Source organism: Leopardus geoffroyi, chromosome C3 (genome assembly GCF_018350155.1).
Source record: "Leopardus geoffroyi isolate Oge1 chromosome C3, O.geoffroyi_Oge1_pat1.0, whole genome shotgun sequence".
NCBI classification, from domain to species: domain Eukaryota; kingdom Metazoa; phylum Chordata; class Mammalia; order Carnivora; family Felidae; genus Leopardus; species Leopardus geoffroyi.
This window is the reverse complement of record NC_059338.1, coordinates 44,951,746-44,967,837: the sequence shown is the minus strand read 5'-3', so window position 1 is coordinate 44,967,837 and position 16,092 is coordinate 44,951,746. Positions and strand designations below refer to the sequence as shown.

At 41.9% G+C, this 16,092-nt stretch overlaps 1 protein-coding gene across 2 annotated transcripts in view; it reads right to left on the bottom strand.

The window, feature by feature from the left end:
• Positions 1–16,092, bottom strand: part of RGL1 (ral guanine nucleotide dissociation stimulator like 1) — a 266,263-nt gene that overhangs the window by 127,610 nt on the left and 122,561 nt on the right. The window lies entirely within an intron of this gene.

Sequence of the window (16,092 nt, the reverse complement as noted above, 5' to 3'; positions counted from 1 at the left end):
AAAGATTGTAACATCTCTTAGATCCAGTTTTAATAAATCAACAGCATAATACTAGATGATAATGTAATCAGAATGGCACGTGACAGAATTCCATGCCAATTCCAAAAAAAAAAAAAATCCTCAGAGCTTACATCTTATACTAGTTGAATTTAATCACCTTTCAATTTGTTTTTAAAGACCTCTCACTAATTGCCATGCTAAGGCATAAGGCTAGGATTTGGTTCATAATAAATATATCATGAACTGCAAAGCTAGAGAGTCATGTGTACCGATGTTCCCAGGAGAACAGAATAAATGACAGTGAAAACACATCAAGGAGAAACAAAAGGATTTGGGACATTCAAGAACATCGTGAAGTCACTCAGCCAAGTTCCTCTTATACAACGAGAACCTACCCAGCTCAGTAACTGTGGAGACAGTGAGTGCTCTTTTTATGAAACTGAAGTGATTGTTTCTATAATTTAAAAAAAAAAAAAAAGGAACAGCACATAGACCAGATCCTCCTTGTGATCAGCAGGATAGAGTGTCCCCAGTGTCTAGAGGAAAATCATGTGGACGCCCTACCTACCGCTCCTTCTTATGCCATCCTCAGGCCCCCTGGCCCACCCGTAGAGGACCTACCTATTCCGTGATCTCAAAGACCTCAAGATGCACCTGAGGACAGTTAAGCCAGCCATTAGTTAATTTCACCACTACTGTAACCTGATTTGGGCTGTAAATTTGGAGATTACTGAAAAATGTTCACTTCAGGGACATCAAGCAGTTTCTCAGCCTTGCCTGTCCCGTGCAGCCTTCCCAGACAGGGCAGCTTATAATTCATAATGCTCCACTCCGGTTTCAGATCTTGTCACCCTCTTCTCCACCAATTCCCTGGCTGGCCACCTGGTGTATAGAGTGAAAACACAGGCTTCAAGGCAAGTGGATCCAGCTTCAAATCCACACTTACGTTGAGAGTGAAGTTGGAGGCACCTGGGTGGCTCAGTCGGCTAAGCATGCAACTCTTGACTTCAGCTCAGGTCATGATCTTACAGTTTGTGGGTTCGAGCCTTGCATAAGTCTCCTCACTGACAGTGCAGAGCCTGCTTGGGATTCTCCCTCTTCCTCTCTCCACCCCTTCCCTGCTTGTGCTCTCTCGGAAAAGAAACAAAAAGAAAAGAAAGGAAAAGAAAAAGAATGACCTTGGGCGCTACCTCCCTGAGCCTTAGTTTCCTCATCTGTAAAAAGGGACAAACATCTACCTCCTCACAGACTTCGAAAAAGGATTAAATGAAATATGTATGCAAAGTATCTAGCAAATGGTAAGTAATCAAAAAGTTCTATTCCCTTATTATTGCATTTCTTCCCAAACTGTATTTTTTTCCAGACTCACTGTAAAGTTATATATGTATGCAGTGTGGGGAACCCTGAAATCATGTCTTCTTACTAAATTGCATTATAATTTCAGAGAGGTTTTCCAAGAATAACTGTTTTTATTTATATCTGATAATGTATGTGATGTTGTTCAAATGCTTAACCACACACACACACACACACACACACACACACACAGGTCTGGTTATACTAGATAGTGCATTAAGTGTTGCATTTTACAATTTTTAAAATATTCATTTAAAAATATTTCACCTGTAGGCAGCTCAGACAGTATTACCTTATTACACATACCTTTGGGTTAAAATACTCCTGGCAAATATGTGGGAAGGATAAACCAGTAAGCCATTTATAATTAAGTTTGAATTTATTTACCAGATTAGCTTGCCCATGATCTGGCAGGGTCCGAGAGGACAGGTCAAGTTTTGTTAAAAGGAGATCAGCAATGTTCTGTAATTTTCAGTGTATGAGTCTTTCATCTCTTTGGCTTAGTTTATTCCTAAGTTTTTATTCTTTTTGATGCTATTGTGAATGGGATTATTTTCTTAATTTCATTTTTGGACTGTTGGTTGTTCTTATATAGAAATGCAATTGATTTTTATACACTGATCTGGCATCCTATAACCTTATTGAATTCATTTATTCTAAAAATTCACTTGTGGACACAAATAAACGAAAATACATCTTGTGTTCATAGATTTGAAAACTTAATTATTGTTTAAAATATCCATACTACCCCAAGCAATCTGCAAATTCAATGCAATCCCTAACAAAAACGCAATAGCATTTTTTACAGAAATAAAAAAAAATCCTAAAATTCATATGGAACCAGAAAGGACACTGAAAAGCCAAAGCAATCTTGAAAACAAAGAACAAAGTTGGAGGTGTCACATTTTCCAGTTTCAAAACATATTAATAAGCTATAGTAATCAAAACAGTGTGGAACTGGTATACGATAGACAAATAATAGACCAATGGAATCTAACAGAGAGCCCAGAAATAAACCCACACATATACAGTCAAGTGATCTTTGAAAAGGGTGCCAAGAACAAACAATGGGGAAAGGACAGTCTCTTCAACAATGGTTCTGGGTAAACTGGATATCCACTAAACTCCTAGAATGCATAGAGGAAAAGCTTCATGACATTGGTCATGGCAATGGTTTCATGGATATGACACCAAAAGCACAGGCAACAAAAATGAAAATAGATGAGCAAGACTAGATCAAACTAAAAAGCTTCTACACAGCAAAGGAAACAATCAACAGAATGAAAAGGCAACATATCATATAGAAGAAAATATCTGCAAACAACATAGCTGATAAGGAGTTAAAATCCACTGGGGCGCCTGGGTGGCGCAGTCGGTTGAGCATCCGACTTCAGCCAGGTCACGATCTCGCGGTCCGGGAGTTCGAGCCCCGCGTCGGGCTCTGGGCTGATGGCTCAGAGCCTGGAGCCTGTTTCCGATTCTGTGTCTCCCTCTCTCTCTGCCCCTCCCCCGTTCATGCTCTGTCTCTCTCTGTCCCAAAAAATAAATAAACGTTGAAAAAAAAAATTAAAAAAAAAAATCCACAAGAAATAAGAAACTTCTACAAATCCAATTTAAAAATGGCCAAAGGACTTGAATAAACATTTATCCAAAGAAGAGATACAAATGGCCAACAGACATATGAAAAGATGCTCAACATGACTAATCATCAGGGAGACGCAAGTCAAAACCACAATAAGATATCACCTCACACCTATTAGGATGGCCATTATTCAAACAAACAAAGAAAAAAAACGTTGGCTGGGATGTGGAGAAAAGGGAAACTTTGTATACTGTTTGTAGGAATATAAATTGGTACAGCCATTATGGAAAACATTTCAGAGTTGACTCGATAAACTAAAAATAGAACTACCTCATGACCCAGCAATCCCACCCCTGGGTGTTCATCCTAAATAACTGAAACCAGGATCTCAAAGAGACATTTGCATTTCCACGTTCATTACACACTATTCATAATAGCCGAGACGTGGAAACAACCTAACCGTCCATCAATGGATGGATGAATGAAGAAAATGTGATATGTACATACCTACAACAGAATATTACTCAGCTGTAAAAAAGGAGGAAATCCTGTCATTTGCCTACAACATGGATGGACCTTGAGAACATAATGCTAAGTGAAATAAGCCAGTCACAGAAGGACAAGTACTGCATGATTTCACTTACGTGAGCTATCGAAAATAGTCAGACTCCTAGAAGCAGAAAGTAATGGTGGTTCTTGTCAGCGACTGGGGGAAGGGAGAAATAGGGAGTTGCTGTTCAATGTGTATAAAGTTTCAGATATTTAAGATGAAAAAGTTCTGGAGATCTACTGTATAACATTGTGCTTACAGTTAACATTATGTACACTTAAAAACTTGGTGTGTGATCTATTCTTAATGCATAGGATACTGCTAGGAATAGTTGCCTATTTGGTTGCCTATTTCTGTTGCCATATTTGGTGGTCACTGATAAGTCCGTAGCAATACAAGGATTCTAGGATGTCACAGGAGAGAAGGAAGATATATAGAAGAACCCCAAATTGGAGGACGAAACTTGCTTACTTTACAGTTTCACCAGAGCCAATAGAGAGCCGGTTAAGAGCAAATATAAGCAGGGGCACCTGGGTGGCTCAGTCAGTTAAGCGTCCAACTTCAGCTCAGGTCATGATCTCATAGTTCATGGGTTTGAGCCCCCCATCAGGCTCTGTACTGACAGCTCAGAACCTGGAGCCTGCTTCAGATGCTCTCTCTCTCTCTCTCTCTCTCTCTCTCTCTCTCTCTCTCAAAAATAAATAAACATTAAAAAAAGAGAGCAAATATAAGCAGCAGATTCTTTAAGAGAATGTATCTACAAGTGGAAATATGTAGTTTACATATTCTCTTCATTCATGTATCTATTCACTGGCCTCTCTGACACCACACTTTCCTAGATTTTATTCTACCTCTCTGGCTGCAAGAAAAAGTGAAAAATACAAAAGCTATGTATACTTACATAGGCAGCATGCCATGGAGTAATACTTATGTGCCTGGCTAAATGAGGGGGCATCTGAGAGTCAGAGTTTGAATCTGAGTTCTAGAGGCTTCCAACCAAGTGTCTGACCCTCACTTCTCACAGCATGAGTGTCCTCATCTGTCCCCTTCAAGCTCATCATGAGTGTTAAATAAACTATACTATGTAAAACACCTAACATAATAAACTATGCTGTATAAAACACCTAATCGAGTTCTAGGGATATAAGAGGCCTTGAATAAAAATGTATCTCCTTCCCTCCCTACCCCCCACATGTTCCTGGCATGTTCTTTACAAGTTTGCTTGTTTCCTTGTTTTCTTGGATAGTAAGTTGTAATGCATGACAGAAAAATAAAGGCAGTGCAGGTATAATGGACATTGTACGTGGAAATAAGTACTGACACACTTGTCTTGAAACTGGCAATATCAGCATAAGATGGTAAGAAATGGGAAGGCCTTGGTTTTGTCCTCAAAGTCAATGCCAGACTATAATGTCCTATGAGCAGTCAAAAGTTTAGGGGTGCCTGGGTGGCTCAGTCGGTTGAGCATCCAACTTCAGCTCAGGTCATGATCTCGCAGTATGTGAGTTCGAGCCCCACGTCAGGCTCTGTGCTGACAGCTCAGAGCCTGGAGTCTGCTTCTGATTCTGTGTCTCCCTCGCTCTCTGCCCCTCCCCTGCTCATACTCTGTCTCTCTCTCTCTCTCTCTCTGTCTGTCAAAAATAAAAAAAAAAATAATAAAACATTAACAAATTTTTTTTTTAAAGTTTAGAGGAAAAACGGTCCTAAGAAAGCAATAACAACAACAACAAATATGGGAAGAAAACTAAAAAGTGAGAGGTCAGGATTCTCCTTCCACACCTTAGGAGTGCTGGGTGCTTATCACCTCTACTTGCCCACAGCCCTTACCTAAACAGATGAGTTTGAGAACCTTTCCCACTTTTGAGCAAAATCAATAATAGCCATTGTGCAATATTTTATTTACAAACCATATCTTCCGCAATATGTAGTTCCCTAAAACTTTTTGGTAGGGGACATAAGCACACGAATCTGCCAACTCTTGACTCCTTTCCTCCAACAACATCTATGTATGGTCAAACTGCAGGCACCTTAGTCCCTTCAACATCCCTATGAAATGCTTCTTCCTCTTCTCCAGTCTCGCAGGCTGTGTTGTTCATCAAAGAACTTTCCATAGTCATCTCCCCACAATCAGCAGGGTATCCTGCTATGGTCGTTCCTAGCTCTGCTAACTGGTGTTGCCCCATTCACCTACTCTTTGCTTGAGCTTTCAACCTTGCCTTGCAAAGGGTAAGAACCGGTCATGCTTGGTCAAAGATGATTTGCTTCCATTTTCTGAGGTCCCCAAGTAATTTTACTAATTATCATAGAGATACCATAAGTTAACATTCTCAATGCTCTGTTATTAGGTTTTCTTATTTAGGCAAGTGAATTACAAGCCAGTTTTAGACAGACTCATTACAACTAAAGAAGAGGCTGCCATAGGAGGCAGAAAAGTGGAGACAGAAGAAACACAAACAAATAGCACCAGACAGATGGCAGGCCAAAGGCAAAGGACTCCTCTGACCATTACGGCAAACATTTTTCAACTAATAGTTTACCAATTGCCGGCAGTTACTCTTAATTGATGTTGATGATGCTTGCCTGAGGAAGAAGTTGGTTATTGGAATACTATTTGTAACTTGGGCTAATGAGCATGATTACCTCATCTAATTATAGATTTCTGTAAAAGAAAAAAGGACAACAGAGGTTTATTCACGTGGTTGAAAAGATCAAAACATGCAACAGTCAGCTCAGACATAACGCCAGGTCTGTGTGATATATAATCAAACATCCTGCAAAGTGGAGAATGGGGGACCTGATGCCATGTAGGGCTTTGACCAAGATTCTGGAAGGAGCTTCTGGGCAATTAGCCTAATCGTACCTTGTTTCAGAGCTAAAGGAACATCCTTTTTCTGTAATAAAGGTAATGGAATAGTACTGAAAGCTCGAATGAACTAGAACTGCTGTAACATAGTGGCTAAGAGTGAGGGCTGCAGTCAGAAACACCTAGATTTGAGTCCTAGATCCATCACTCCTCTCTGAAGCAAGGTCTTTAACATCTCTAAATCCATACAAAATAGGGATACAAAACACCTTCCTCACTGGCCCATACTGAGAAGTAAATGAGATAATACACATCAAGGCTTTAGCACAGTATCCAGCATGGAGGTAAATTCTGAGCTAACATTGTCCGTTGTTATTCATCAGATCAACAATTTGCAAAAGCTAAAGGAGACTGATTACATTACAACTCAGACCCATACATCAAGTAACTCAAGATTTTGCAGTTTGAAGCTAAAACTTCATGATGCAGTGAACCTAGAAAGAACTCAAAGCCCCCACAAACTGTTCAGTCATTGAGTACCATTTACTGAGCTGCTACACAGCACAGAAAGATACTGTGCCTGGTATTCTTGCCCACCTCCTTCTACCTCCACATAGTGAAATTTTCAAATCGCCAAAACATCCCCTCCTATTCTTAAATCCCTCTGATAGCTCCCCATTGTTAAGGATAAAAACCGAAATCCTTTTCATATTCCACAGGGTCTTGCCTAGGCTGGCCCCTGCCTACCTCTCCTGACTCCTCCCATGTACTTTACATACATGCTCTGGGCTCCAGCAACCCAGCCATCTTTCAATATCTTGACTATATCTGGTCCCGGTCCATGACAGAGGCTTTACACATGTGATTCTCCTTTTGGGGACATCCCTCCCTCTTCTCAAAGCTCTCCCAACTGGGTTAAATTCCCCCTATTATGTGCTCTCATGGCACCATGTTCCTCTCTTTGTCACCACAGCTGTAATTTTACATTTCATTGTATGATCTTTTGATAAATATCTGTTTCCCCCAAACTCCATGAAGGCAGAGGTAATTAAATTCTTTCTCATCATTGTTTTCTAGTACCTCCCACAGCACCTAGCACATGATAGGTAAATAGATGTAAATAACTATGACCGATTGCTAGATACAGACACATAAAGCCATGCTGTACATTCAGTAAGTGCTTTGTAATTGCTGCTGAGTGATATAAATAAATCTCAGATATTGTCTCTACCTTAAGGTTGTTTATACTCTGAAAGCAGAGAAAAGACATAGAAGGATAAAATGAAAAATTACCCATAGAGCCACAGATCAGCAAGCACAGATTAAGAGAACAGGGTCCACTGAGCGATGTGTCACTGAGAGGACACCAACAACCTCGATCAGGAGGCACTCATTCATAAAGGACTCACAGATAATTATAGTTTTTATTGAGATTGTGTTAACCACCACTTTGAAGACAAAGAGAAACATGAACTAGGAGGAAGAAGTGGAGGACTTTCAGTAGGAGAGATGGCAGGTCAAAGGATGGTATTTGGTTGGAGAAGAGACTCAGACAGTCAAGGGACATGAGGTTTGGATAAAGTACCCAGGTGGCAGAGATTCTTGCATTTTTTGTAAGAGAATATCGATATGATACAACAGAGGGTGAACAAGGCAATTGTAATACTTGTCCACAGGTGAGTCGGGGATCAGTGGGGAGACAGCTCGGAGGTAGAGCGATCTGATAGGAAGCAATAAGGTAAAGTACATGCCAAACAGCTAACACCGAGGCTGAGGCCAGGGCTTTGAACTAAAGAAATGAATCAGGGTTGATGTTTTGGAAAAATGAATGTTGCAGCTTAATGATAGGCAGCGTGTTGCAATGAAATGAGAGGGGAAAGAACAGACCTGCAAGGCTTTAAGAATGGCACACTGGGATTGTCGAGGGGACATTAAAATAAAGAGAAAATGGGAAGGACCTTCTGCTTTGGGGAAAAAAAAATATTACCAGTTTAGATCTGGGGGGAAAGAAAAAAAAAGATATTGAAGAGTGATAGGAAGGAAAGATAAAGACTAGAAATGAAGAAAGTAGTTGCAAGTTAGTAATGTATACAGGAAGTTGTCTGAAAGCATGACTTCACATGATTCCTCCTCAGTGGAGAAGCAGAATCTAAACAGTGTCAAGATGCACCCACAACTGAACACCAAACAAAAAGAACCAGAGAGAAGAGCAAGAGGGAAAGAAAAAACAAGTAGAGCTTGAGTTATGGAAACTAACGCTGAAGGGAAGCTCATTGTGACTAAAACTTCTCAAATACATGAAAGTCAGACTTGGAATACAGTCAGTGGACTGTAGAATACTTCAGATGATAAGCAGTTTATCTTCTGTCATTAGCGCAAGAAGCTATACATATTTTTAAGAGGGTTTTCCCTGTGTAAAAACATACAATTTTTTTTAAAAAACTTATCACCGGTTATTCTATTCTGTGACACTCTTCAATAAAATGTAACCAAAGTTAATTGAAAGTCTTACTGTGGTCAGTTACATAACACCAGGATTGCTGAATAGCTTAAATGCAGTGTTTTCCCAGAAATATTTGTCTTTTGGACGAAACCAAGAATGGAAAGTTTCTGCCTTAAAGGAGAACTTTTGAGAAGGTGGAAAGAAAAGAAAACCATATATAACAGAAATATGACTTTTAACAACAATTAACCAATATGCTGCAAGTAGAGGAACTACTCACACAGAAACACACAAAAACACAAAGAAAAGTGAATTTTACCGCTTTAGAGAGTTGATTGTGGATTGTATATCAATTAGATCATGTCTTTTTAAAAATCAGAAAATATCTCACAGATTGCCTTTGCCAGGAACAAATTTAGGCACATCTTTGGTTCTTATTACTTTCGTGTTAAGCTGGAAGAGTCAATTCAGGCTAACCCATACTGATTCTGCTTTGTATAAGACATGAAGTGAGGTCTACAGGACGAAAATGTGTTTCATTTGGGGCAGGAGAGGGGGTGGAGTTATTACCTCGGTTTATTCAGGATTTTCTAGATAGGCGAATAGCTGCTGCTCTAGAAAGCTGCCCATAGCCCTCACTCCTACCCTGGTTTGCCCTCAAAGATAATGTGCATGCACGTGTACATGCCTGTGTGTGTTGCAGAATGAGGAGTTTGGGGTGGATGTAGGGCAAGGTGGAATATTCGGTGGTGTATGTGTGTTGTAGGAGGAAGAACTGGTAGGTTGGCCTTCATCTTGAACTTTAATCACAAAAGATGACTTCTCTGCGAAATAACAGAAGGGCACTGTAAAGAAATGACAGCACAATTGTCAGTTACGTAGCAACCTTATGACAAAACAAGTAAGATACTTTGTTCCTGTAACCAAATAGGTCACATATTTTACATTATACAAAGGAATTTCTCTCCTGTGACTGGCCAGGACTCCCTCCTATGAAATTAGTGCACCCTGTGTCTCAGGAAACGACACCACCCTTGGCTGAAGCCTGTATGATCTTAGCATGAAGACCAGCAGGTGTTCTTGGCATACGAGCCCAACTTGAGCTAAGTTTGCGGCCTTCCCCACCTGAAAAGGCTTGCAGGTAAAGTGCAGGTTGGGTGAGCAGTGAGAAATCCCTCAATCTGATTAGTTCTTAAATCTATACCAGACTCAAGCTGCCCTAAGAAGGTACAATATATTTAGCAGGTTAGCAATTGGGACATAGGCTTGGATGCTTGTAACAGAGTTTATAACGATTGATTGATTGATTGATTGATTGCGAAAAAAAAAAAAAAGAAAAAAAAAGATGGTTTTATTAAAGCATGGGGACAGAGCCCATGGGCAGAAAGAGCTGCCAAATTTATAACATTTTAAACAAGAAGGACTTCTATTTCTCTCTTGTAAAACAGTCCGGAGATAGGCAGTCCAGGCCTGGTGGGGCAACTTTGCTCTGTGCGATCACAGTCAGAGCCAGGCCTTTTCTATCTTACTGTTTCACCGTCGAGGATGAGGCCCTGGTCCACATGGTTCACTGTCATGATGAAATTCTGGGAGGTCCAATTTTGTCCTGGAATCCTTGGAACCTACACCCACAGTGAATTTAATCTCTTTCCAGGACATAGAACTCATTGTAAGGCCTTCTGTACCTTCTTAGGCCTGTGCCTATAGGACTCAGGGAATTGTCCCCAGAGAAAATGATCTCTAAGGTGAGACCTGAAAGCCGAGATAGAATTAGAAGTAGTAGAAGAATGGGGTGCAGGCAGAGGAGAGACCAATCCAGGCAGAAGGAACAGAATTGGGGAAGGCCCTAGACTTAGAGGAATCACAGATCAAACACTAGGTCACAAAACATGCCAAATAGGCTGTTCGTTTTTCCTTATAAAGAAGCAGTGCCTGCTGTATCTTCACTTTGAGAGCACTAATTCATCTTACTAGCATAATGTACCAACTGGATGCATGTCCCTTGGAAACACGAGGCATGCTTTTGTTTTATTCTATGTAATCCCATAATCCCTCAAATGATCCTCCGTGAAGGGTCAGGTAAATAAATAACTCTTTTAATGACTTTAATAGAGCACATCCTATGTGTAAAGCACTGAATTGCACATACTGGCCCTGGATCTAAAGTAAGGGAGGCAAACAAGCAAACAAACAAAGTAAGCAGGCGAGAGGGGAGGGTCTGATTACGGACTTCTGTGGAACCATCCAGACTAAATTCCAAGTCAGAATGCTAGCGTTACAGTTTGTCCCACTTAGAACGGCCATCCTAGCACACCCCAGGTAAAAGTCTGGCACATATCTGGGGGCAAGAATACAGGCTGCATGGAAGGGCATCTTTCAAGCCCCACCTTGGAAATACTCAGTGTTAGCGCTATATCCGATCAGGGAATGGGAGAGAAGACCAGACAGTGGGCTCTCTTTTAAGGGAAGAAAGAGCAACTTTAGATACTAAAGACTGTGAGCCTCCTGAAAACTTTAAGTATGAATGAAATTCCCAGATGGCGGGGAAGGGGTTTAGGGAAGCAGGGCAGAAGCGAAGAGAACAATCCGAGCAGGGGGAAAGGTTTGACCCCAAGCTTAGAAGTCAAATGTGAGGTCATCACAGAGCAGGCAGAGACAAGGAGGCCACCCAGCCCAGCCCAGCCACACCACCTGGGCACGTGTGCCCACTGCACCCCTTGCTCACTGTCTCCCCACAGCATTCCCTAAGTCGTACTGACAGAAATAGGTAACTTCATCTAGCGTGGACTATCCCAGCCTCTCTGTGCTAGGGTCGTTTATTTGAGGTTTGCATGCCTTGGGGTAGGTCGAGATTATGTACGGTTTAGTCACCATGGCATGAATATCACCAATTTGAAGGCATCAGTGTTTTGGTGTTGATAACTGGCTAGCGCTTTCCGTCACTACAATTTGCAGAGTGATTTTACACAAATCAGTTTCCTTATCTTCACAACAACCACGGAAGTAGAAGCACTATCGCCATTTTATAACCTAAGAAACTGACATGTCAAGACTACGGAGACAATGGAAATGCAAGAGTCATGCTTCGGCCCAAGTCTTTTGACTCCAAACATCATGCTATTTTCAAAAGAGCACACGTTACACTTACCGTGATGAGCACTGAATAACCGATAGAACTGATGAATCGCTATGCTGCACACCTGAAACTCACACTATATGTTAACTACACTGGAATTAAAATTTTTTTAAATAACAAAAAATAACAAAATAACATAAAAATATACCTTTTTTCTTAGAACATTTGTTTGCCTCTTTGCTGTTGCTTCTATTATTTAGGACTTTGGGCTCCTTATAAAGTACAGTAGTTCCTCATACCCATTAGTAATCAGAGGTAGGTACATTCACACTGTTGCCGGTACTAAGAATTCTGTCCTTCCCGGCTCTTTCATGAGTGTCTAATCTTTTTCATTCCCAGTGCCACTATCCTGATTCAGGACTGTACTGCCTGGCATGATGGCCCCATTTGTTCACTCATACAACCATGCAGGCAGCCGCTATGCCCCAGGTACTGAGCTAAGTGTTGGACATGCCGTGGGGATCAACACAGAGTCTCTGCTTTCGAAGAACTTACAGTCTAGGGAGGAGAAGACAGGTAAATAAGACCTTACCAAGAATGTGAGAAGGCTATAATGGAGCAGGCACATGGCAGGGCCCCTGGCATCAAGTAGAGGCGCCTGGTCTAGAGTCACGGAGTCAGGGATGTCTAAAACTGAGACTTTAATGGAAAGGAAGCAAAAGTCAGCTGATGAGAAAGGAGAAAAATGCTCAGTTCAGGAAGAAGAATGGCATGAATGTTGAGAATAACAAAGCAATTTCACAGACGAAACTGAGTATGGTTTGATCTGCTGGAAGGATGAGTACAGTGGAGAAGGGTAGTTAAGAGGCAAGGTCGACGTCAGATTAGGAGAGCTTGGGAGCCATGTTGAAGAGTCTGGACTTGATCCTGGGGCAGTGGAGACCATCAAAGGGTTCCACACAGCAGCGTTACATGAGAGACTCGTATTTTGTTGTTGTTTTTTTTAATGTTTTTGTTTATTTTTGACAGAGACAGACAGAGCGTGAACAGGAGAGGGGCAGAGAATGAGAGACACGGAATCTAAAGCAGGCTCCAGGCTCCGAGCTGTCAGTACTGAACCCGATGCGGGGCTCAAACTCACCAACCGTGAGATCATGACCTGAGCCCAGGTTGGACCCTTAACCAACTGAGCCACGCAGGTGCCCCAAGAGATTTGTATTTTAAAAAGATCTGACTGTGATAGGGAGAAAGGATTCGAGGGACATCACCCCCAGAGAAATACAATGTGAGCCACTTACATAATTTTAACTTTTCTAGAGGCCACATTAAAAACGTAAAAAGAAACAGGTGAAATTAGTATTTTATTAATTAACTTAATTATGCTAATTTTCACATTATAGTTTATTTAACCTACAGTGTTAGGGGTGTGGACAGAAGTGTATTTGGGAAGAGGAAGAGAAGAAATCTGTTACAGGTAAGGACTCACTTAACTTTAGTCCATTTTACACAATAGCATCAAACTAATCTTCCTCAAATACAGCTCTCATGAAGATACTCCCTTGTTTTAATTTTTCCCATTTTTTACCTTTTGCCTGCCAAATAAAGCCCCATCTCCTTAGCCAGCAATGGACCCTGCCCTCTCTCCAGCATCTCCGTCCTCCCCTCTGCACAGCTGGGCCTCTTCGCTCCCACCTGCAGACCCGACATCCAAGGGCAGTCGTGACCTTCTGCAGAAGGAACGAGAAGAGCTCCGCTCAGCGCTCTGGAATGGAGCAACTAGCCACTCCCACTGCTGGGAAGGCCCCGTGTTGCAGGTCTGACTCCCGGCTTGGAAATCTGCCCGGTCCCTTTGGGGTGGGGGCCCCGCTTCTTGCTTTCCATTCCATTCTTTCCTCTTTCCAGAGCTTGGAAGTCTGCCTGTAAACCTGAGTGTGGCAGCTGGAGCCTCCTAACTGCTGACACACTTTCTAATTCCCTCACTCCTGATCACATTTCTCAGTGCCACCTGTTGTATATGTCCCAGTATATGAGTACCTCCCAACCTGGAGATTTGTCACCTACCTCGCAATACCAGCTCTCCTGCCTAGGTGACTGCCTGTCATCTGTTGCCGTATTCCCACGCTGATCCCTTCCAATGCCTTGTCTGTCAGCCCAGACTCCTTCTCCTCCTGCCCTGGCCCTGTGGGCAGGTCTAGCCTCTGCCAGTTCACCATCTTTGGCAGTGAACCAGGCTATTTCTAGCAATGCCGTGAGCTGGACAATTGACTTTCAAGGCCTTGCAGATTAGCGCCCCACCTACCACTGAAGCATCTTTCTCGCTACCCTTCTGTACCCTTTACTCCAGTCAAAATAATTTAATCATTGTTTGTTATTCATGCCTCATGCTAAATACCTCCCTGATAGAGTCCTGCCAACCGCTGAGCCTGGAAAGGGCCTTCTCCCATTCCATCCCCATTGACTGAGGAATTCTTCATAAATACTAAGTCCAAAAATATGACAATCATAATCTCCTCCCCATCCTGACTGGAAATTACATTTCCCCCCTCTGAACTCCTGTGGCTCATTATCTGGGCTTCAATTATGGATTTTATTGCATTCCTACTTGTTTTAAATGTCTTATCTTTCTAAGACTATAAATAAACATCTTGGGAATAAGATCCATGTCTGATTACTTAGCAAAGCAAAATAGCTAGGAGAGAGGGAAAGCGGGAAAGAGAGATTTGGCTTAATTTTGCAAAATGAGTAATGGTCCATCAAGGATTATAATTGAAGAAGCTCACACTTTCAAGTGCCTGCTTAGCATCCTTAATCAAATTATTCCTGAAACATAGGGGATAAGGGCTCCTTGTCCCTGTAGACTTTAAGGAAATTCACTGAGAATCCCTTAGCTAATAATATTATTCTATATATATATGTTCCTTATTTTCTTCCCTTTTGCCTCTCTTCTTGGAGTTATTACTTTTAATCTCCTCCCACCCTCCCTCCCTCTTTCTTTCTTGGTCTCCCCCTCCCTCACCCCAACGTTCCATGGCTCCCCAAAACAGAGCTGGGATAAATTCATTCACCCGGCTCAGACCCCTTCGTCCTTCCTTCGGGCACTTACCAGGTCCACAAGTGCGATTAAGGGGGCACGGCAGCTTTCCCCACTGACACAAGGAAACTCAAGGACCCAGGGAATACAGCTACTCCCTCCACTGGCTATCTTTTAAAAATTCAATGGTAGTGGGGAAGGCATGGACTCACAAGTGTTTCTGTTTACGATTAAGGTGGGCAAAGTGACGTCTAGCACCCTGCAGAAAACTCAGCCTCTTGTACACCGTATGGCAGGTGCATCTAGACACGGAGACCTGACTGCATCCTCATTTTGCCAAGGCCTGTGCCACAGTGTGGTGGGAATGAGTTTAGCAGATTGTTCATCATTATTTGTACTCACTTCCCAGCTTTCTTCTTAGGAGCTCCAGACACTTTGGAAAATATGACAACAATCTCACCCAATCCCTGTACGGTAACGACAGCACACTATAAAATAAAATAATTATAATCCACCCACCAAATGTCTGTACTACCTGCAGTATTCTCTAATATTGGACATCTGAGTGACTTTCATGTCTAATTTTCCTGTTCAACTGTAAAAATATATAGTGTCAAATCCTAGGCCATGATCAGGAGTCCTATGATGCTAGCCAGACGTCAAAATAAGGGATTTTATGAAGAAGCATTTAACAATGCTGAAACATGCTTCAAAGTGCTTTCAAGTGGTTAATCATTCCCCTCTGCTTCCGCATCTGGATGATGAGTTCCATTTCCCTGATGAAGCTATAGGTGCTGAGTTTCCATTAGAGGCATCAAAGCAGACTCTCTCTTGCCTCACAGATCTCATGGGGAACAGAGTTGGTGATTATCTCTTAAAATACCATGTGCCTGAGCTGGCCTGAAATGGCCAAGCCTTATCTTCCAGATGCTTTGCAGGAACGGAAGCCCGGGTGTCCTTGTGGCACGTATATGGAGACATAGTGCCACCGGTGAACAGTCCTCATAATTAGAACCCACATCCTCTTCTAGCCCAGCACACTTTTAAAGTGTAGGACAAGAACTACTCAATTGATTGGCTTTGGAGCTGGATGGATCCGCTAGTAGATGACGTGCGCATCATTACTTTATGTATCAGATGTCCAACAGCCAAAACCCAGAGAGCTCTTTAAGAATAGAAACAGAAACCAGCCACACAAGTCTGCAAAAACATTATTTTTCTTCCTAGCCAAAATAGATATTTATAATCTTG